Source organism: Vigna unguiculata, chromosome 1 (assembly GCF_037176805.1).
Source record: "Vigna unguiculata cultivar grain cowpea cultivar isolate G323 ecotype 2 chromosome 1, ASM3717680v1, whole genome shotgun sequence".
Lineage (NCBI taxonomy): Eukaryota > Viridiplantae > Streptophyta > Magnoliopsida > Fabales > Fabaceae > Vigna > Vigna unguiculata.
Window position 1 is genome coordinate 8,600,821 of NC_140792.1, and position 22,477 is coordinate 8,623,297.

Consider the following 22,477-nt stretch of genomic DNA (forward strand, 5'->3'; position numbering starts at 1 on the left):
CGGCTTAGGGTTACTTTACCCTTTCTATTTTCTTGACTACTATCTAAGCAATACTACAACTGCTATAGTTTAGTAGTATTAATTTGATCGCGTCAACGACAACGTTATCACCTAGTAAACGAAACATTTATGCTATTAAACACTTAAATTGAGAGTATTAAACATTCTCATATGAAAGGAAAATATACAATAAATAAAAAAATTCAAATGTGACACATAAAATTTGTTTAGTTCACATACATCATTTTAACATAATTATATAAAGGTTATGATAAGATGAAAAATATATTGGAGATGCGAATGAGTTTCATGACAAACCAAATAATTAGAAGGAAAAAAATAGAAAGTATATATATATATATATATATATATATGTGTGTGTGTGTGTGTGTGTGTGTGTGTGTGCGCGCGCGCGTGTGTGTGTATGGTTACTTAATTAATTATGAACATTTTAATAATTTAAACGTAGACGGAGATATGGCGGGGACGGGTATTATAGTGGGGATATGTACATCTCCACACCCATTCCCATACCCAATTGAAAAAGTCGAGGATTCCCCATACCTATAGCCATACCCAGTCAATGTCGGGATTCCCTATCAAAACGGGGACGGGTTCGGACAATACCCATGGGACGGGTTTATTTGCCATCTCTACCTAGAAATAATATAGATGTTTAGTTAAGTCCACTAGTTGAAGTCATGAAGTTGTTGTGAGTTGATGGGATTGAAATATTTGATGATTTTACTTATGAAACTTTCATTCTGAATGCATTTTTACTTTGCACCATTAATGACTTTCAAGCTTACAGTAATTTGAATGAGTACAATGTTAAGGGTCATAAAGCATTTCCTATATGTGAAAAAAACATTGCAGCTCATCAATTAAAACACTAAAGGAAGACAACATATAAGCATCACTGATGATTTTTACAACATAATAATCCTTATCAAAGGTTAAAAAAAACATTTAATAGACATAAAGAGAATGATGATGCACCAATTCCATTGAGTGGCTTTCAAATTCATGAAAAAGTTAATAGCGTACATCATGTATTTGGGAAAACATCCAAGAAGCCATTTGCAATGAGCCCTTGGAAGAAAAAATCAATATTCTTTGATCTTTCAAATTGGTTGAAGTTAGATATTAGATATTGCATACATGTAATGCATGTAGAGAATAATGAATGTGATAGCTGGATTAGTACACTACTGAACATTTAGGAAAAGACAAAAGATGAAATAAATGGTCATTTGGATTTTCTTGAAATGAAGATCCGAAAAGACTTGGCACCAAGAGAGGTTGGTAAGAGTACTTATTTGCCCTCTGCATCTTACACTATGTCTAGACAATAGAAGGTAAGCTTTTGTCTTTGTCTAAATAGTGTCAATGTACCATAAGGATACTCTTCAAATATTAAGAGTTTAGTGTCGGTTTAGGACTTGAAGCGTGTTAGCATGAAGTCTCACAATTGCCACATTTTAATGCAACAATTGTTACCTATGGCTATTCGTGGAATTTTACCCAAAAATGGTAAACAAACTATAATTCGTTTTTGTTTAATTTTCTCTTCAATTTGTAGTAAAACCATTGAGCATGTAAATTTAGATGAACGTTAAGGCGATATTGTTATCATCTTGTGTCAACTAGAGATGATTTTCCTTCCATCCTTTTTTGACATCATGATACATTTACGATAAACCTCTGGTCGCACAAAAGTTTAATCAAACTCGATTTCCTCAATTAAAACAACTTAATGTAGCAATAGTGGACAACCAAGGATCAATCCAAGAGATAGGCAAAGGCAAATGAGAGATTTGTTGACTTTTATTTGTGAAAAGAGAGGAAATCTAATAACTTCTACTCAAATTAAACTTAAACAAGTGTGTAATGTTATGAAAATGCAAAAATGAAAACTGTTTGATGAAATTCCTAAATAAAATCTAATGCACCTAAGGTGTTTGATGAAAAGCTAACATTAACCTATATGTGCCAATGCATGAATATGCCATGCAACATTCCTAAATTCATTCCAACTATGTAGAACACTTCTAACACCTAATTAAAACCTGACTCAACCACTGAAAGCAATTTACAACTCAAAAATGCTGAAATTCTAAGTTTATAAATGTGAGGTGACAAGGCACCTGAGATTTAGGAAAAACTCATCCTAAGTTCAGTGCTGAATTTGGCCAATATCACTCAATCAAACACTCTTGAACCATGACACCTACTCAGCAGAGAAGAGAAAGAAATTCAGCACAATTAAACGGTGAAAATGCAAAGAAAGAACGAATTTATAACGAAGAAGCATTCTTACAACAGTTTGTTCGGTGAATTCGGATGGAATCACCTTCGAACAACCCCAAGGTTCATCAAACTAGTAGCAGAAAGTGCAGAAAATCAAAGAAAAAAAGTGTTGTTGCAATGAGTGAGTGGTTCATGGAAGAGGAGAAAATTTTGTGGTGTCAATGGGACGAGTGAGTTGAGTCTTTTTTTGTGTGTGAAAAATGGCGCTAAAACTAATACAAAGCCAGCACCTACAACTGGTATGACAAGTTCCAAAAATAACTAAATAAACTACACACTTTTGCCTAATTACATTGCTAAATGCACAAGTAACTTGGGTTGCAGTTATTCCGCGGCTGCTACTAGCTAAACCAGGTTCATTCATCTTAATTCATTACTAGCTTGGGCTTCTTGACTTGCTGCCATAGGTGACCAAAGCCAACTGGCTCATAGCAGTCTTAGCTTCTCATTTTCAAGCATTCACGGGTTAAGCTCTTCATCACTTCTGGTCTATTTGGTCACAGTTCACCTCATCCAGCAGCCTTCCTTGACTAAAATCAACTTTAGCACATCTCATCCTGCAATTTAGGACTCAAGAAATGAATTAAAACCTACCAAACAATGTCATGCTATAACCACAAGAACCTAAAAGGATTAAACATGTGAAAATGAGTTTTTAAAAGTCTCGTGCAGCTAGGGTCCACTTTTCAGCCATCTTAGAGTCAGAACAAGTGTATTTTGATGTACTAAAACTTTTCCCACAAGTGCCAACTCATTTGGAACATATATTATTGAAGAAAGTGTCAAGGTTAGTTCAAATTACATGACAAAAGCAAATTTGTTAGGAGTTCCTCACAAATCATGGTTGAACAGGTGTTCTATAAGTAAGAGCCTAGGATGTAAGACCCGTGAAAATTAATTAATTAAATAAATAATTAATTAAAAAATGCGGGTAGTGGAGCCTTTATAGCATTTAATACTGATTGATGTGACGTGAAATAGTATTAACTCAAGTGGTTGAGAGTACTTGGTTGTGTAAAAAGGACTTGGGTTTGAGTCCTATGTATGCCATTTGTGTGCTATTTAATTATTATTGTTTTTAATAATATGCTTGATCACGTTAAGTGATAATATAATCATAGAATTATATTAATCATCATGAAACATGAATTGGTTAAATGGTTATGCATTGATTTGAAAGGGTTTTATGAGTTTGCCATTGTGGAACATTGTGAGGAATGAAATATTCAAAGAGAATTAGTGGTTCTGATGTGCAATTACATGCTTTCTTTTTTAATCAATTCGCAAATTCTGGGTTTCTGGAAATTTTCCAGAAACCGCCTGGCAGTGAGCGTTGTGCTGCTAGGCGACGCGTGACAAACCAACCCAGAAATCTTGAGTTGTGGCTCGGGTTGGCGAGTGTTGTCGGTGTGAGTGTGCTTGTTGTGGCAGTACGGATGGGTCCAGATAGATTACCCTCCTCAATAATTATTAGCTGACTAGTTTGGTAGTCTTGGGACGTTACAAACTATGTTCGTGTTGGGGACTCCACCTGGCGTTACGATGTGTGATTCGTAGCATGGTTTCCCGCACAAGCTCTATCGATTGTGGCCGATAGGTATGGCAGCAAGACATCTCGAGGTACTCACTAGAAGACGTAGAACACGGTTAACATGGTTGTGACCATCTGTTATGAAATCAAAGGATGGAATTCCTTTGGTATGATTGTGTTATATATATATATATATATATATATATATATATATATATATATATATATATATATATATATATATATATATATATATATATATATATATATATATATATATGTGTGTGTGTGTGTGTGTGTGTGTGTGTGTGTGTGTGTATGTATGTATGTATGTATTGTATATATGTTTATTCTGTTAGCTTACCCTATTTGCTTGTGTGTGGCGATGATTGTATACGCGATATATGTGAGCAGATAATGTTGCAGGTGGATCTGGTGAGGCGTAAAGCCGGAGCGGGGCTAGTCTTGAGTAAAGATTTTCATCAGAGATTTTCTATTTTATGATTTTGAATAAATTGTAATCGTTTACATTACTAGACTTTTGGATAATTATAATGGTATTTGTAATTATAGATTTTGGATTGTTATTAAGGAAATAAAAGTTTTGAAATTTCCCGCATTTTTGTAAAAAGGTTTTATAATTAAGGAATTTTTTATTTTATTATTTAAATTCATAATATCCGATCGGGATGTTACATAGGAGGTGTAAATTGTAAGTATTGAAATGGTTGAAATGCCAAGAAGGGAGGGTTGAATTGGCTAGTTAAAAAATAGGGTTACTTTTAAAAGCCTAAAACAGTTTTCAGTTGAATCAAATCAACCAGCAGGTATGGATGCAAACACTCATGGACTGGACACTTTCAATCAATCAAACACAAAGTTAGTTGATTAATTTAATTAAACAGATATAGTAATGATAGAATCAATAAGTTAAATCAAAAAAATAGTCGACTGAAAAACTGGGAAAAATGCATAAATGTGAATTTGTGATTTAAAGCAAGAATAATATGAAAGATCAGTCAAGATAGGTTCAAATGAGTTATACAAACATGAGCAATGTTGCAGAGAATGCCAGATCACACAAGAATGTCAAAAACATGATTCAAATCAAAATTCTTTAAACTTTAAAGTGTAATACAAGAGAGAAGGGTTAGAGAAAAGAGAAATGCACAAGATTTTTATATTGGTTCACTCAAACCTAAGCTACATCCAGTTAGTCAGGGTAACCTAAGCCTGACTTTGTTCTATCGCAAAAGATTTACAAAGTTCATAGTACTACACTTTTAAAATATGTAAGAACACCACACAATGACTCTTGAATCACACAAGAATCAAACCAGCAGAGCAAGACACCTCTGGTAGACTTGGAAAACCACCAGGCACAACCTAAAAGCTTGAGAAAGACCAAACCTCAGTTGTAGCACAGCCTTGCCTACCACAACCACCTTCTCTAAGCTTCAAACACCAAGCAAACTTCTCCAAGAATGATCCAAGATCAATCTTCACCAGCTACACACTATATGATCACGAAAGAGAGAGTTCCACTGATTTTAGAAAGATTTCGCGCTAAAAAATGGTTTTCACAACTCTCTTTCGAAAAATACATCTTTTATAGTCAAACTGTTACGAAATTCAACAAGTTGATTTTCAAATCAATCGGTTGATTTCACTTAACTTAAGTGAAATTAGTCAATTACAAAATAAATCAATTGATTGAATATGCACTAGTTAAGACTATTGCAGCAAACCTTTTAATTTGTTAAAAATCCATTCAATAGATTAAAAGACACCATTTAACCTGTTGAAAAACATTTCAACAGATTAAAAGACACAACTAAAATACCATATACATCTAATTAATGCAAAATGGTCTACGTGAATTACAATCTTCAAGCTTGTTTTCCCCATGAATAATCCAGATAGAGAGCATGCTACACGACTTCATCAACACATGGAACATCAAATCTCCACATCTTCATGAATGTAAGCACGGTTCCAACATGTTCCAAGGAAATGACTTCAAGTACCTTCATCACATCTTCAAGCACCAAATCATTCAGGCTATTTGTGCCAACATAAATGTGGTAACTAAAGATCGTTAAGAATTGTTGGAAGCACATCTATACATATTGAACAACACAAATGAGGTGATATATAACTTATCTGCATACAAAGCCATTGTGAAGGAGAACAATTCGAGACAATTAGAGAAATGACAGTTGATGGAGCATAACAAAATATTCATGCCTTGGTTTTGAAAGATTTATAATCTTTTGAGACTTTGATGTGGTTAGCAAATGGATTGAGATTTGATGTCGTATGTTGCAAAGGTTCTGAAATTAAGAATTTCACATTATATACGAAGTCTTTGGATGAAAAAAGCACAATACAAAATAGTGGAGTCAATCTTGAAGCTGAGTCGTTAGAATTTTCCACATTCGAAGATCAAAATCTTGTATTTGGATCAATGACTAAATATGGTATAATAGAATAGATATGGGAGGTTGATTATATTATGTTTACTACTCCAATGTTCAAAAGTAATTGGGTTGACAATAAGAGTGGTGTCAAAATGGATGAATCATATATGACTCTAGTTGATTTTCGAAAGGTGGGTTATTGAGATGAGCCATTTATCATGGCACAACAAGCATCTTAGGTTTTTTATATAAACGATTATTAGGTTCTTATCAAAGACAAGGATTTTTATGGCAAATCTTTGTCAAACTTATCAAACTCGATCATGACGTCTTGACTTGTCAATCTCAAATTTGATTGTGGCGTCTTGACATATCTATCATTGATTGTGGCTTTTACTCTTTTGATTGGGTTCTTATTAAAGAGAGACCTCTTGGTGGCGAATCTTCCTTTTCTTATCAATCTGCTAGATTGTGGCGTAGTCCATCTTTATCTTATTCCATATTATTTACTCTTATTTTAATTGTTCTTTATAGAAGATATTCAAATTCAGAAAAGATCATCATCTTTCCAGTAAGGATCGTATCAAAACCTAAGAAGATTCCTCTATCTATGGATAGTCCTATTGGTGTATTACACCAGCTTTCAAACATTTTAAGCGATGAGTTGATGATGGTTTCATGAGATTTTGACGTTTGTGGAAAAGCCGTTGACATGCCACTGTACTTACGTAAGGTAGATGTCTTAGAGCTTGCATCGGGAACAAAAGAACTTAATATTAACATTATTAGGTTATGGATGTTGTAAGCTCTTTAACCATTCATTATATCTAATTGATTTATATAGTTACTTATGTCAAATAAATGTTTTACCTTCAGGTATATGTCTAGTGTCAGTAAGAGTATAGGGTTAAGTGATGTATATGGGTTCATAGACCCCCAACTCACTGATAAAAGCAATAAGTTTAATGAAATCCAAGAACGCATCACCAAATGCCTTATACAAGAGAAGCAAATATATTTAGTCCCATAAATTTCTACATAAGTGTAGTTTGTTGACTTGTAATTATAATTTGTCATTTTATGTTATAATGATGAAGTGATTTTCAATTTAGGTGTCACTAGAAGCTACTTGTGGTTGCCCTAAAGGACAACAATGTTGTGTGGTTTTGCTCCTTGCATAAGTCTCCCCCCAACCTTCTCTTACAAGTAATAGATTAGTAAGAACCTAAATGTTATGAACTTTCTTTGTTATATAAGTATATCATAAAACATTCCCTTTTTCATAGTTCAATTGTTGGACACAACATGTTGTTAGGGAAATCAACCACTAAAGCAAAAAACTTAAATAGTTGTACCTCTAGGTTTGTTATTTTGTTCCATATATAATTGTTTGATTCTTTTTCTTCCTCAATTATTTAAAAATTGTGTTTATATATTGTAGTGCAATAAACAAACCGACTCATATGAGTGTGGTTACTATGTAATGTAATTGATGGCAACCGTTGTTTATGCTCGTATTTCAACTAGTTAGGAAATGGTAATTATTGCATTAAATCAAATACTTTGCAACTTTATCTTTTTATATACTAATTGAAATTATTGTATTAAAATGTACACCATTTCTCGAGAAGTCCATAAAGTTTATAAGGATAGCTTCTGCAAAATATTTAATACAAATGTACAATAGTATTTTGCACATTTACTTGTGAATTATGATTCTTTCTAGTTGAACTATTTAGAAAATATATAATGTATTGGATATGTTTGATTTTGATTTTGTCTGTCCAGGTTTGATATCTTTGCAAAAACAAAAACAAAATTATTTAAAAAAAAGGCCTACAATAAGCTTTAGTTAATACCAAAACTAAAGCATAAAGCAAGTATTAGGCTTCCATTCTGGTACTAACCGAAGCCTAATACTTTTCAAATTTAAAAAATATTTAATTTTAAAGGTATTAGGCTTCGATTCTGACAATGACCGAAGCCTAATCCCTTTCTGATTTAACGAATTATTTTATTTTAAGGGTATTAGGCCTTAGTTATTTGGAGAACCAAAGCCTAATATCCCTTTAAAATTAAATATACTTTTTTAATATCAGAGAGGGATTAGGCTTCAATTATTAGAAGAACCGATGACTAATCTTTTTTTTATTTTGCATTATTTATTTATGGCTTTATGCTTCGGTTCGAAAAGAACAGAAGGCTAATATGGAAATTTATTTTTTGGTTCATAACTGAAGCCAAACAACCACTTTTTTTACCTAACCTAGATATGCTTCATTGTTAAACCAAAGTACAATGTCTAAAATAACCGGTGTCAAAACCCTTTCTTACACGGGTGAAAGCATCATTGGAGAAAAATGGTATATAAAAAGCAAGCTTGATGAGCAAGGCAAAGTTGAAAGAAACAAAGCTAGACTAGTAGCTACAAGTTACTCTAATAGGAAGGTATTGACTATACTGCAAGTTATGCTCCTGTTGCAAGATTATAAGTTATTCACATATTACTCTCATTTGTTGTATTTAGAAATATAAAATTATAGTGCATTTCTAAATGGTTTTATCGAGGAAGAAGTATATGTAGAATAGGCCCTTAGTTTTTGAAGATTCAAAACACCCAAATCATGTTTATAACCTCAATAAAGCCCTATATGGTTAAACAAGCTCCTAAAGCTTGGTATGAGAGAATAAGGATATTTCTAGCTGAGAATGGATTTCCAAGAGGTCACGTTGACACCACACTATTTAGGAAATATTGCTCTGATGTATTTGTATTAGTATAGATCTATAGATTATATCCTATTTGATGCTACCAATGAGACACTTTATGAGGAATTTTCAAATCTTATGAAAAGTGGGTTTGAGATAACTATGATAGGATAGCTAAAAATTTTCTTAGGCTTGCAAATAAAATAAGCTAAGGATCATGCATACATCCATCAGACTAAGTACGCTAAAGAATTTCATATGAAATTTAACTTGGAAGATGCAAAAGAGACGAAAACATCAATTCATCCTAATACATCCTTAGGATTTGAAAAAGAGTTTAAATCGCGGACAACACTCAATATAGGATCATTGTTATATCTCACTGCATATAGACCTGACATAATGTTTAATGTTTATCTATGTGTTTGTTTTCACTTAGATCCAAGAGAATTACGTCGAAATGTTGTCAAAAGAATATTTAGAAATCTTAAAGGTATTGCTAATCGTGGTCTCTTCTACAAAAAGCGGGAAAGTTATACTTTGCAAGGATATTGTGATATTGACTACGCAAAAGATAAAGTAGAATGAAAAAACACTAATGGAGGATGTCACTTCCTTGGTGGAAATTTAATCTCTTGGTGTAGAAAAAAGTAAGGAACAATTACATTATCAACTATTGGAGTAGAATAAATATCAGTTGTCAACTATTATTCTCAAATTTTTTGGATAAAAAATCGATTGGAGGACTATAGTATACATGAGAGTAACATTTCTATACTATGTGATAATACTACCGTTAAAAATTTAGCTAAGCATCATGTCTTGCATTTTAAGACAAAACACATTGAAATTAAGCATCACTTCATTATAGATTATGTTCAGAAGGGTATCTTTGATTTACAATTTATCCCCAACAAATGATCAACAGATGAGCGATTTAGTCATCTAAGAACCCTCTTAGACATGACTCTATAAAATTACTAACTAAAGCAATGAGGAAGCAGAAACAACATGTTAGCCTATTAGGCGCATCCTATTAGCCACATTTAGCATTATTCTATTAGATGTATGCAGCCTATCATATGCATCTAGTCAAATAGATGCATATGTATACATTAGACGTATTTAAGCACTAAATGCATATAAGTTGCATTAGAATATTGCATGAACATATAACTTCACTTCATGCATTGAAATAGCATTCTCGTAACTTCATGCATTACACTAAACTAAGATGCATATTTAAGTGTCATTGATATTGAATATTCATTTGATTGATAATCACTGATTAGTTTTTCAAAATCAAACATGAAAATATTCTAAATTTCAAAATATTGTAAAAATCTCTTTATTTAGAAAGGTTTTGATTTTCTTTCAAAAATAATTTCAACTATTTTCGGTTTTCAAAAGTCTAGTGTTGTAAGTTATAAAACCTTTTTTAAAATGTTTGAGCTACATCCTTTCCAAAAATTTAACCAATGTATATTTATTCAAATAATTGGTTCATACACAATTACACCTCCCTTCTTAACCTAGAAATTTCTTGTGATAATGAGTTCCAATAAGAACATTCCTTCTTCTCACAAGAGAATATCCTCTGGACCATGTCCTTCAAAAGAAAATATTTCAATGTGCTTTATGACACTCATATCTAAAACATAATCACCACCTACACCAGTTACTTTTCCATGACTTTCTAAATTCCCCCTAACATACCCAATGTGCCTAAAACTCCCAAAACAACCAAAATGGTAGATATTTTGAAAAGGATTTTGGAGATGACTATAGCACAAGAAAGGAGATATGTCCCACTCCCTTGTCACTAAAGCCTCCCTCACCATTGTCGTGATGTTTTTTTTTTACGTCAATCTCTTTTTTATGCTGACAAAAAAAGGAAGAAGAAAAGAAAGGGGGATAAGCAAAGTGAAGTGGCAACAATTTTCAATCTTTGGTTTTTGAAATTGCTTTTGAATGTTTTTCAAGTTTGGAAAAAATTTGGTTTTAAGGCTTTCTTTTGTTTCATGCAAGCTTTGGTTTATTTTACTGAAACATCTTGGGATTTCATTTAAATAACGATTTGATTGCTTTTAATTTTTTTTGTATGATCTTGTGCCTTTAATAACATATTTTTGCATGTTCTAGTTATGCTTACCAATCATAAATGTTGACATAAATTGCTATATTTATAATATGACATATTTTGATTTATTTTATTCTTATATATGATTGATCAATTTTGTGCTCTGAAACATATATGGTGAATTATTTCATGATTTGTTTTGTCACCATAAAAAAGGGGAAGATTGTTAAAGTAGACAAGCTTCATGCAACCAATAAGATTTTGATAATAACAAAACACTCTACCAGACGAGTAAGTCTTTGGTTAGAAATCAAGTTGTGATTAGACAACTAAGAGAAATAATGAAGATATTGAGAATGAGAAGTTGATCAATTTTATTCGAAGATCAAAATATATGATGTATATTGTTGCTTGAATATGCTAAATGATTAATATTTGTAAATTACAAAAAAAAAATAGTCTCATTAATGAGCATGCCAAATTTTAACATTACATGAGTCTAGAGATTATATGAGTCAAGGTGTTAGATGAGTCTAACAGTAGAAATCAACAAGTGAATGCATTAGACAATAAAAGTCTCTGAACAACCTAAGTCATTATGTTAGATCACTAAGGTAGTAAATGACTAACACATTAGACAACAAAAGGTTTGACAACCTAAGATAGCTTAAGTCATTAAACGACCTAAGTGTCAACCGACCAAGTACTAGACAACCCAAAACATATTAAAACATTAGACGACTTAAGCATCAAACGACCTTGATGCTGAAATATTTATAGTACACTTTGATGGTGTAAATAGGTGTTTAATCTTTGATTACTCATGCGAGTTAACTTATTGATTTCAAGGTTTTGGCTACCAGAGGAATTAGTTTATAATTTGGTTACTAAATATTAGCTACCAAGTTTTGGCTACTAAAGAAATTAGTTACTAAATTAGTCTATAATTAATTAGTGACCAATTTAGCGACTAATTATAATTTTTATTCATAATAGTGACTATTTTAATAATCAATAATTTTTTATTTTGTAAATTGATATATAAATGGGTCACTATAGTGACTAACAATTTTTTGTTACTACAATTGGTTATTATTTAAGAGTTTTCTTGTAGTAATACTAAATTATGTACTTTATGGTATTAGTTACAATAATTAAATATATAAATTTTGAATATATTTTTATTTCTAACTCCTCCAAAAACTTTGGTGAAGATCTAAATTGGCCAGAGAGCCAAGAGAAACCCTCATAGAGAGGAAACCTCAACGTGCAAAAGCATAGGCTTAAGATAGAAGGTAAATCTCCGAAAAAAGGAAGATTTGTCAGACCAAATTTGAAAGTTGTTGTTTAATAATTTTTTTAGTGATATACTATATAATGATTAATTATATTTTATCTCTAAATTAGTTGTTACTTAATAATTTTTTTTAGTGATATATTATATTTTTAATTATAGTGTAAACAATTGAGTTTTTCAATGTTATCAAGTCAAAGAAATTAAATTAAAATATAACGTAGAAAGGTTAATTAACAGGTATACAGTAAATAGAAATCTAATTAATTTAAAGCATATGTTGATTCATATGGTTAAAATTTGTTTCTCAAAATGGTTCTTCCTCGAATACCATTTGAGACGAAGTGTTTAATGAGCCACGTTATTTGTTTCAAAAATAAAAATAAACAATAGGCACACTTGATAACAAATGTGACAAAAAAAAATGAATACTTTGATTAGAAGAAATAAGAACAAATAACTGAATTGAATGTGACGTGGTTATTGTTTGATTCAATCTCATTATGATAAAGTAGTGTTGCCACATTGGTTATAAATGAGAAATTAGAGTACTATATAAAGATAAAGACCCATAAACCTATTGGTTGAGAGTGGTGTCAATGCCTTATGTGGTTAGGTTCAGGTCTCATTGGTGTTGTATCTCCCAAGTGAAACCTCCTCCTTAGTAGACCTAACAAGTGGTATCAGAGCCGATCGTTAAAACCGGCTCAGACGAGTGCAGTATGGTCCTAGTATCGAAAGTCTTCCTAGCAAGGGTTCCAGGTAAGCGTGTCCCGTTAAGAAGAACAGCGGTACATAAAAGGGCAGAAAATGAGTACTCATGGTTGGGAATGCTTCCGCTGAAGGGGGAGTGTACCAATGTGGTTGAAGGGACTCACCCTTGGGAGGGAGATTGTTAGGAATCCAAGTATGAGTCTAAGTCTCACATTGGCTAGAAATAGGAAAGTAGAGCACTATATAAAGATAAAGACCCATAAATCTATTGCCTTAAAGTTTTGGGTTGAGAGTGATGTCAATATCTTATGTGGTTAGGCTCATGTCTCATTGGTGTTGTATCTCTCCAGTGAAATCTCTTCCTGAATAAACCTAAAAACTTGACAACAAATGTGACAAAAAAAAATGAATACTATGATTAGAAGAAATAAGAACAAATAACTGAATTGAATGCGATATGGTTATTGTTTAATTCAATCTCATTGAGGGGTTGATTACTTTATCGTACCAAAAATGAGGTTAAATAATTTAATTATAAACTATTAGTCCAATTAATATGGCAATCATAAAGTACATAAGATGCAAATCGAATCTCAAAATCACTTCATTCAAATCTTCATGATGAGACATTGATATATCAGCAATTTGTATATTTAAAAGGCTTATCATGCATAGCCAATTGCTTAGAATAAAAATAATGAAATCAGATTATTAATTCAAAATTGTACAGAATAAAGGTTATAAAATTAACAAAATGCAAAGGGAAAAAAAAAACCTTGAAATGGAACAAAAGCTTAGATTGTAAATGCACAATTTTAAAAGAAAGCAAGTAGATTGAAAAGATTATAAAATGTAAAAGATAATCCAAATTAAGTCGAAGCTAAGAGAACTAATTAGAAAGAGAAAAATGTCAGATATTTAGTAAAGTGGTCAAAAAGATAAAAGTACTTGAAATGTAAACACGTGAAAAACATAAATTAAAAAAGCAATGTAAAATCACGGAAAAGTAAATGCATGAATTCAGAAACTTCATACAAGAAAATGAATGGAGAAAGAAACACGTGTTTGAAAAGTAAGAAAAAAAAAACTTTTTAAGCTAAATTTGCAAGAATGTAAATCAAAATGCAAGTATAGTTGCAAATGCAAATACTTTATCAAAAAGAGTTATAAATATAGACTCGACTCATTAAATTAATACTCACTGATTGTGACAACGTGTAATATTTTAACAACTAAACACGAAATATAAAGATTTTTTTTATATTTATTTTCAATCATATATTGTGTCAAATAATAGTATATACCTCATATAATAGTATACAGTGAGAGATTATAATATATACCTCATTTCATGTGATTATAGTACTTCCACCGATCTCAACTAATAGTTTTCAGTTTCCTTTCGAAAACGATTATTCTTTTAATTGATTTCCTCAACAATACTCTTATATATAATAAGGAGGATAAATTAATGTAGTACCACTTGCATTAAATAAAGAGATAAACATAGTTGAGAAAAATTAAAATATCTTTATCCAAATTTGTAGTATTGAGTATTTCTTAATTTTTATATATAATAATTTAAAAAATAACAATATTTCGAAATGAAAAAGTAATTATTGACCGAAATCCTTATCTAAAAAGTGACTATATTTGACATTTGATTATTTTTAGAAATTCCATTTTTTTTTCTTTTTATTTTAATTAAAACTTGCACCGAAATTTACATTAATCAAAATTTTAATTTTTTTTGAGATCTTATACATTGATTAGAAATAAGACAATTTTATAATATATAATTGATCGTAAACCTTATCTTACAAATCAATTTTGTAAGGTTGAATTAAGCTTACATCCACTTCTTAATATAGTATTAAAATTATAAGTTAAAGTCTATCCTAATAATATTGTTGTTTATTGAGTCTATCATGTCATCCATTATCCGGTCACTATCGAACTACTTATTAATGTTTATTCTCATGCTTGAAATGTATATACTTTGACATGATGGAGTTTTGTTTATATAAATATTTGTAAACCTCACTTTATAAGTTAGTTTTGTAAAGTTGAGTAAGACTTAAAATTTACTTTTCAACAAAACTTCATTTTCAATCGTGGATTTTGAAATGGACCAATAAAATAGATTTACCTTTCTACACTTGTAAAATTTAGCACATTATTCATGATGTTAGGAGGGTTTTAGTATAGCGTTTGGTACCACAGAAACAAAGTTTAGCATAGTGTTTGGCATTAATTAACCGAGTGATTCATTAAAGAAGCCGAAAGAAAATTGTAACATAACAAGTGGTGTGTGAGAAAGAAAGGATCATGTGTTTTGGTGCTTATTTTGTAAATTATTTTTGTGGGTAAAATTGAAGATAAGGGAACCTATTGAAGGTGTTGAATGTGGGAAGAAAAGTTTGATGAATTTTTTGGCATACGTACGCGACATATTGATAACAACATAGCTTCCATTATATATAATAATAATAATAGTGCCTTTAACAATTAAATTGTAATAAAAACTTGAAGCTTTGATTGTGGTGTGTGTATGTGAGAGTCAAAAACTGGCAGAAACTTGTGTTACGTGATGAGATATGTGATGAGATGTGACTTGTGGAGTTTATTATATAATAATATATCTTGAAGCTATAATTTTAATGCCTAATAGCACTTCAAGATTAGCAAAAGGACGCAAGTTAATTCATGCTAATTGAGGAATGTTGGACCCTTTGGGAGGGTTTAATGAATTTTATAGAGCTAAATAATGTTTATTAGGTAATCGAATACATCATGTTGGTCGTCATGTTCCATTTGATATAAGAAGATGAAAAGTTTCCCATTTACGTTCAATTTTATATCCTTTTGTTGCACTTCCATTCTCTTTATCCACTGGCCACTGATCCCATGGAAGAAGTTGACGTTTATCTGAACCAATTATCACATTAATTGCTCCCTAATATATCAAATTCATAAACTATTCAATCACCATTAATGCATTTCTTTATATTTCTTTATATTTCTTTATTCAATCCTGGGACTCCTTTTCAACGGGTTTTCAACATACCTACAAATTTTAATTCTATCTTCACATGCATCACATTAACAAAGTGTCAAGGTCATCAAAAAAATATTGCACAACTTTAGTTATACAATATTTCGTTTCATCGTCTTTTAATTACTTTATGAATTTCGCCTGAACTCTATCTTTCAAATTTCAAAAGGATATTTTAATCTCTAATTTGAAAAATAAAACCTATTCAATGCTAATTCCAGAAACTAAAATATTAAATTTAGCTCTTAAACAGTAAACCCCAGTAATGAATTTGATGGACCAACAACAAATTTATAACTAAATATTAATATTACTATCAACAACTTCTTTTTTTATATATAGCTTCACTATCTTTTCTTTTCCCAATGTATTTCTTCGCCATATTCTAAACTTTTATATACGGTGCCAATTCATTAGATAATTAGTTTGATAATGTATCATACGGGTAGTAAAAAGAAAGGAACCAAAACGACATCATCATACTACAATTTTTCATAAAACGAAGTTGTCCAAACAAAACTTATCTTTTAACTTTGTTCACAACACTTTCAAGTAATGTTAGACAATCGTCAACAAAAATTGGTTATCAAAGAAATCAATAAATAACAAAATTTAAATATGAATCTAAATTTCATATTACTTAAAAATAAGAAAGTTAATCAATACCAAAAAAAAAAAACCAACAAATCATTAATATTTTAGATTAAAATTGACAATGCAATAAATAATTAAGCACTATAATGATAAATTTAGACACTAATTTATAAACTAAAAATTATAACAATTTAAATAGTTTCAAAAGATTATAATTAGTCTCTAAATTGGTAATTAAAATAATTTTTATTATGAATTTATCTCTATATTGATCATTAACATTAGCTAAACATGTTTTTTGTCATTAAAATTGATTATTTTTTAAGAATTTTCTTGTCTTGTGACGTGAATTTTATGTATTTTATTTAAATTTGATTGTTGTATAATCTATTTTGTTATCGTAAGGGGGAAAAAAGTTAAAATTGTAAAGTTTATTATATAAATTTGATTTAAATTTGATTGTTTTTGAATGTGTTTTGTTATGACAAGAAGAAAAAAAAAGTTAAAACTGTAAAATGTTTACACTGATAATGAATCACTGTTCGGAGAATTAAGTGATAAAGAGAAGGGGGGGGGTAGAGAGTTAAGGTTTGAGACGTTTGTAGAGTTGAAAGCGGCGTTCTCGGTGTTTATAGGAAATATTAGTCAATTTGTGTCAGTGGCTCTCTCTTAGGACTTTGGAATTCATTGATTGAAAGGAAAGGATCATTCGTGGGTCACACCACATTCTTCCAACTTGTGGTTCTCACATCTTCACAAACTCACCATTAATATCTCACTTTTCGCTGCACCTTCACCTGACAACGATATCTTCCTCAAATGCGGCTTCCATTTCACATTTTCTTTTTTTCTTTTTTTACCATCTCATTTTTTTTATCTCCTTCAATTATTAACTCACTCTCATATATTCTTCTTTCACATGTCTTCCACATTTTATATTCATTCAAGATATGGTTCAATGCACCTCTTAAAGTACTATCATTATATATACTATTCTTTTAAAATTAGGTTTCACTAATATGTAACATAAATCATTTCAACAATTCACAACTTACCTTATATCTTTCCCTTTTCTCTATACACTTCTATGAGTCTCTATGGTATATCAAAGTGTTAAAGTAATTTAAAATTGAATCAACAATGTCTGAATTTAAAATTTGACATAAACTAACCCAACGAAGATTATTATATGTTTTGTGAAGATGGGACCTATTGTGAGGGGGAATGAATGTAACATGAACATCCCCAAAAATATCCTTTGGTTTTTCAACTCCAACAGAAACAGTTTAGAGATATTATTCTTATCATTGAAAGAGCAAGCATGTACATATCTTATCTCATAATAATACCCATGAATGTCAAAATCTATTAAAAGTGACTCCAAATAATTATCCCATTGACGTCAACCAATAACTAATGTCTAATATGTATCAACTTTTCCCTTAGAAAATAATGTCTCATAGGTCTAACCCATGACATGTGTCCCCTAATAGCCTCAATGTTTCATCCTCTTATTACTATTATAGGTTCACCTTTGCATCTTCATATATAGTGTGTACCATATACTCGTGTCAATATTAAATGCAGTATTTTTAGGGTTTCGTAGTTTCTAATAGCTTATTTAAAAAGTTTCATATCTATATCTATATTTATATATTACAATTGTGTCTTGGAATTAATGTTGAAGTATCATTTTGGTTAATTGAGCTAAAGTTTTAGGGAAGCCATGGCCACAAAACTTGCACGTTACTCGGGGTGCCATTGATTGTTGAAAGTAAACGTAGCTGCATATACATATATGCATTTATCTTATCCTCACAGAAGATAGATTTTGTTTATGTGTGGTTCAAATTCACTTCTAGTTCGATTTTGCAGTTGTCATGTGCACGAGATCAGAGTAGAACCAAATTTAGTTTTTATATTTTTTTTTTTCAATGATTAGATTTAGAGCAGACCCAGTTTTATGACATTCTTTTGAATATATTATCTTGTATTAATTGTTAATTAGTTGAAAATCATAAAATTTTCCCAATTTCCTATTCTTTTTCAAATGCTTGTAGTGAAAGAAAAAAAAACATATATGAACAGTTTTATTAGATAAAGAGTGGCATTATAAAATTAGTTTTAAGATTACATTCTCATTTCATATAATTGTACAAACAATACTTATGTTCCGCAGTGTATGTTTCATAAATTATTTCAATTAGGGTACAATATGTTTGATTAGAATATAATATAAGAAAAAAATGTTGTTTGACACTATTTGACGATGATTTGATAATTTGTATAAGGATAAAATAATATTAACAAAAATTAATTTTTATACTTTTAAAAAAAAGAAAAAGTAAATAATAATAAGGGATAGTATCAAATAGTAGTAAAAAAAAAAGTGGTGTCAAAATATCGGTGTCCATAATATAAAGTTCATTACAGTCATTTTTCATATGTTTCTCAAAGTAGCATTAAGTTTGTTAAACGCGTTTCCTTAACAAAATTCATCAATTATTATTTTATTTAATGTTATAATAGTTATTTTAACAAAATTCTACTCATAAAATTTTATCAAGGAACAAAAAAACGATAATAAATTAAAATTAACTAAAAAACAATCCCAACTATAATTATCTACAGACAGTTTTATTAAAAAGATGTATTAATTTATATATATATATATATATATATATATATATATATATATATATATATATATATATATAGACAAGTATAAGTCTAAGTCACGTACTAAATAAAAATGATAAATTTTTTGTATTTATCTAAATTTTACAAAACTCATAAAATTTGTGAGTTCCATTTTTTAACTTATAAAATTTTAGTTAATTATAAAATAGGTACTTGAATGTATCTTTACACTAACATACAATCAAATTAGTCTACCAGTAGTGTATCAGGGTATAGATGCTACCATTTTTATCCCGGTGCTATTCAAGCTTTTTAAGATAAAAATAGTTAACAAAATAAGTATATTAATAACATTTTAAATTAAAAACAGTGAATTTATGCATCAACTATTTTAACATGCATATATGCATGCAATTTTAGAGGGAAAGGAAAATGTTTTAGTCGTAATTTTGGCAAGACATACACATTTCATAGTCGTATAATAAAAGCACGATACCGAATCACCGTTACACGTAGCTATCGTAACATTAAATGCTGCACAATATCTTCTTCTTGTTTATTTTTCCCATATGAAATTGTCGTTGTTATCTCTCACTCATTGTGTTTGTGTGGCCAAACACCTCTCAGCTCTTCCATGAAGCTTCAACTCAACCACAACCATAGAACTTCACGATATGGGCATTGCAAAAAAAAGTACTGGTACGAGAATTTGTAGCAGCTTCTGTGTGTTAAAACCAACATGGGAATTTGTGTTGCAATCTTTTACTTACTCGGAATTAGTTGCAACTTGTTTACGATTACTATTGGAATTGATTTCAACCATTAGTTTATAAGTGTTTTCTTTTTCTTTTTCACATCATCATATATAGGAGTATTTAATTGATTCGGATTGTGGAACCGTGTCAGATTGGTATAACATAACCACGACGACCAAAGTGAAACAAATTTCAATTTAGGAACACGCTGAATATTGGGGACTTCCTATTTTCGCATGTAGGGCAGATACAATGTGACAATACAAGATGATATGTGTTGACCGAATATGAAGAAAATCACATTAAAAAAAATAGAATATATAAAAATATAAAATATAAAATGGTTGCTTGCGAAATTGAAAATGTGGAACCACAACATTTCTGCAACCTGCTGCCACCTTTTAACCTGCCACCTTTTTACAGCATGGCCGAAATGCAATGAAAATTTTATTTAAAACTCTTCATTCAATATACAATTCTTTCGGTGGGTTTAATAATTGTTTGGTGACAACTTCTAACGCAGAACACGAAATGTCGTTACTGGTCAAAGTAAAATTGTAAACCGGGGAGTTTTATTCTATTGCACTTCTATGATTAGCCATTCATTTGTACAATGTTGTTGGTCTTTCTGTTTAGGTTATAATAATCATGTAGCTCATTGCGTTAGGACTCTCTGGTTGTTTAGGCACTAATTCCATTCTCACTTTTGTCTATTTTATGTAAATAGAAATGACCTAATTCAACAATACCCTTATTAACATTTTTTTTAAAATAAGTATATAGAGACAAGAAATCACGTGTAACATGTCTGAAGCCGAGACAAAAATTGTAACAGTAGTTTTTTATGAATAAGAAGAGATTGATGGTAAATTATATTAGCCACGTTTTCTCTCTTTTTTTCTTCACATCACAAGCCATTTTTGCTGACTACTGACCAGAAAGAAACACGCTGCGTGCTTTAAAATGCATGTCCAAAATCCAAATATGCAACATTTATGAGGAAAAGCATTGCAGAAATGGAACAAAGTGTAAAGTAAATATCTGGTCATTTATTATTGAAAATTTAACATTTATTCCCGTTAATAATAGAGGCATGATGTTAATTCTTTCCACGTAAACGTAAAAGCAAAATGAAGAGGGTGAACAGTGATAGCACATTGACTAACGAAAAGGAGAACTTACTGTGTTGAAAAACAAAAAATCTGACGGATAACTAACTTCCACATAAACAAATTGGTGGTTGCCATGTGTTGGAAAAGAAATAGAAGGAACCAACTTTAATGAATAATTTCTTTTTTCGGTGACAAAGAAATCAACTTTATTACTGATATAATTGTTGGTTCTTTTCCTTCCACAGACACATATTCCATTTCATGGACCCAACAGCCAAGATTCATCAACAACGATAAACCATAAATCAACTTTAGTCTCTTTTTTTTTAAGGGGGGGTTAGTGAGGTGACTATGATTGAGATTTAATTAATTATATAAAAATGTTCCTATTGAGAAAATTAATATAATTTAGAAATGTTTTGAACAGTAGTAGCATATTGTCTGGTTTGAAATATGATGGAGAGTGGGGAATGAATTAATGCATGATGATGGATATATACATGACAGGGTGTGACTTCAAAGGTGAAGTTATTGTGAGTGAGTGAGTGTAGGAAGCACAATGATCAGTCCCTTATGAAGATAAAAACAAAAAATGGCCATGACAATAGCTGCACTATGAGTGAAGGAATTGCAAATTGCAAATTGCAAAAGCTAGCACTGAAGGAAGGAACTATAAAACACACACATGCCGAATCACATTGCTGCAAAAACAACTAAGGGCACATTGTTGTGAATGTTCCATCCAAGTTGGGTATACTTGAAATGATGAAAAGTTTCATTTTGGAGATGAAAATTTTGCAAAGGTTGGACCCTCCAAAGAGAGCAAGCACAGCACTTTGACATGTGGAGAGCCCCCTCCACAATAATTGAAGCTAATGAATATTTATAAATATGGTGAGTTTGTCAGGCCTCTGTGGTCTATAGTTGTGTCAACTTATATGTTTTCTCCACAATCTACCAATAGAAACCCCCCCAATTCCCTTGACTTTTTATACCCCTTTTTCTCTTTCGTTTCACCAATCCAACACCATTTAACATCACTATATAAATATCATTGCTTCTTGCTACACCTTCCTTCAACACAATTCTCGTTAAAAATCTTGTGCCTCCCTTCCAAATTTCAACTTGCAAGTTGACTTCCTACCTTATATACCTGAAGATATATAGATATTCTGGCCACGATTTGACACTTATTTATATTGCCATGTACGTCTATCTTACTCATACTTTCAACTCTCGCCCAATTGTTTGCTTCTCATTGGA